Raw genomic sequence first — 2,958 nt, 5'->3', positions numbered from 1 at the left:
ACACGTAGCGGGGGGGGGGGTCTCCAAACCACTAGTTTATAAATAGTCTTTTACTGAAAACGAAGTTTTAAAACTGCCGATTATTTGATACTGGTTTTTAATATGAATGAATTCTGTACGTCTAGCATTAACGGCAGCATCTATGTAAAGGAAACATGCGGTATTATACTTGTTTGATATAATTCTCTTTTAACGTTAAGATGCATTCCCTGAGAATTATCGACAGGAATGCAGATCGTGACGTCAAAGTTAATTATGACGTCATATCGTATGAAGTACAAACAAGTGGCTTTCTACACATCGCTGTAAAATCCATCGGGAAGCCTTAACATGCCCGCGCAAGACATTCTTTGTCTAAAATGAACTTTAACACCCTGTCGCTATCCACGGCTTTCGCGCTCTACCTGGTAAGCTTTGTATGACCATATACATAACGAGCCCAGTATATTATTGATAACGCCATTATTACAGCGACTGCCCGGAAGTACGTTTTCTCGTTATATCTCGCGGGTCACATGGCGAGACTTTCCGACCCTATTATGGAAGAGTCAATTAGTAGCCAATAGAATTGGAGAGTAGATAGGTTTTAGGCAGGATCTATTACTAGCCGCCGCGCGTCAGGAGTTAGACGCACTGAAGGCCGAAAACGTGCAACGACAGTTAACGAAACCGTGTGTTTTACAAATATTGAAATGCTCAGCAATATTTCAGAACTTTTAGATAATAGACTGGCAGGCATGCAACGCAACATAAGTGAGAACCAGAAAAGTATTGCTGAAAAACAAGAAGCGCGCATGAAACACGTTATGTCAGAAGGATATAAATTCAAAAAAACGTGGAAATGAAGAACAACACAAGAATAACGTCAAAGTCTTTGCAAAAATGCAAGAAGCAAATGAAAATCTGAAGGAAAACAAAGTTCAAAGTGCCCTAAGGAATATTACAGAAGGTTTGGACATTATAAAGAATAGACAAAAGTAAATTAAGTGAGCCGATTCCTCTGAGGCCGGATGGAGGGCGGTGGACAAATACACAAGAAATCCAGTTGGTTTGGACTCCGAGGACGAAAAAAAAATAAGCCAGGCGCAGACGAAGGCTGAAAGAAAAGTCAAGGAGGTTAAAGCGAAGACAAGGAAGGACTTCCGAGATTCAGCAAGGCCATACCAGAAGCCTTCGTGGTCACAGACATCAGCTGAAAATACAACTTGGAAGTCGGTAATTTGTTATATGATGTAACAAGAGGGTCAGTGAAAGAAGGATTGTACGGAGAAACTGAATGGAGACAAGTTAAATACATTTGTTACTGAAGTAAATTATTAGATAAGTCAGATCAATAATGAAACGCCCTAATGTCAATACAAACAAAGATCAGTCATGCATTAAAAATATTTTAATTGTTGGTCGTTTAAGGGAAAATTTAGGTCACTGGCGTTCGATTGGAACAAACAGGTATGTGTTAGACGTGATAGAAAACGGATATAAAATGCCATTGTTTACCACACTTGAGCCTATTGAGTTGAACAATAATAGGTCTGCATTTATGAATTAACGGTTTGAAGCTGAAGAAATAGAAAAGCTTTTAAACAGTAAGACAAAGGTTGTATAGAAGAGGTAGAAGATAAACAAAGGGTGGTTAATCCCTTATTGATGGCTGACGGAAAAGCAAAACAGAGGTTGGTATTAGACGCTAGACATGTCAATCCTCATTTGTTTAAGTATAAGCATAAGTATGAAAATGCAGATGTTTCAAAAATTGTTTTTGAAGCAGGTGATTTCATTTTTCATTTGATTTGAAAAGTGCGTATCGCCAGATTATGATACATGATTTAGACAAGGAGTATTTAGGTTTTAAAAGAAATAACAAGTATAATGTCATTAATGTGTTTAAAATGTAACCATTTGGTCTACTGCTGGTTATAAATTTTTCAAAGGTAATGAGAGAAACTGTAAAAGTCTGGAGGTTAAAGGGTTATAAGATTGTCCTGTATCTAGATGATGGCATTAGAGGTGCTTCACCATTTCAAAAAGCAAAGGTGGTAAGTTCGGAAATTCAGGGAGATTTAAAAAAAAGCTTATTTTTTTTTTAGTAAAGGACAAAAGTCACTGGGATCTACTACAGGAGTTAGTTTGGTTAGGGTTAATCTGAAATAAAAAAAAATCAATAAAATTATGGTCATGTCAACAAGATTTATTTGGCTTAAAATTTGCATCTCGAATGTTTTTGAAAGTTATGAAGAAGGTCTTATCTGGTTTGATGTTTTAAATATTGCATCTTTTGTTTGACAAATAATCTCAATACAAACAGTGTAAGGTGGTGTAGTAAGACTAAGGACACGGTGTATGTATCATTGTATTATGAAATGCTCAAGTTAGAATTCTAGCGTAATGTTGTCTGAAAAAGCTGTGAATAAAATCAATTATTGCTTTAAATCTCTAGATAGAAAACATGAATCTGGTGCTACATTAAGTAAGTTGACTAAAGAGGATGATAGCTCTATTGTTGTTTATCGCGATACGTCAGACCCAGGGTTCAATTGACTTTAAGGTCAGATATTGAACAAACTGAGTTGGAATATCAGTATGGAGTATGGAATGAATGAGAGAATAAGCAAAGCTCTACTTGGAGAGAGCTTGAAACGGTAACGAGAATTTTAACAAAATCAAATGATATTGTTGAAGGCGAGTCAGTTGAAGTGTATTAATATACAGCACATTCTGAAGGTGGGTAGCTAAAAGAAAAAAGCTACATGATATTGGAATGTCAGTGCATACCCTTTGTGAAGAACAAAAAATAAAGGTAAAATGTAAATGGGTAATGAGAAGAAAATGTAAGGGCAGACATTTGAGTAGAATGTCGGATTGTGACAACTGGTCAGTTAAACAGTGTGTTTTTGAATATTTTGACAATATCCGGGGACCTTATACATGCGATTAATTCGCAGATCTACAGAACAGCAA

At 36.3% G+C, this 2,958-nt stretch overlaps 1 pseudogene; it reads left to right on the top strand.

Annotated features, from left to right (window-relative positions):
• Positions 1-200: 200 nt before the first annotated feature.
• On the top strand, positions 201-1,320 carry LOC128165065 (uncharacterized; annotated as a pseudogene).
• The last annotated feature ends 1,638 nt before the right edge of the window (positions 1,321-2,958 follow it).

This window comes from Crassostrea angulata, chromosome 10, assembly GCF_025612915.1.
Source record: "Crassostrea angulata isolate pt1a10 chromosome 10, ASM2561291v2, whole genome shotgun sequence".
NCBI classification, from domain to species: domain Eukaryota; kingdom Metazoa; phylum Mollusca; class Bivalvia; order Ostreida; family Ostreidae; genus Magallana; species Magallana angulata.
Note: the sequence above shows the minus strand (reverse complement) of the source record. Positions and strands in the feature narration are given on the sequence as shown.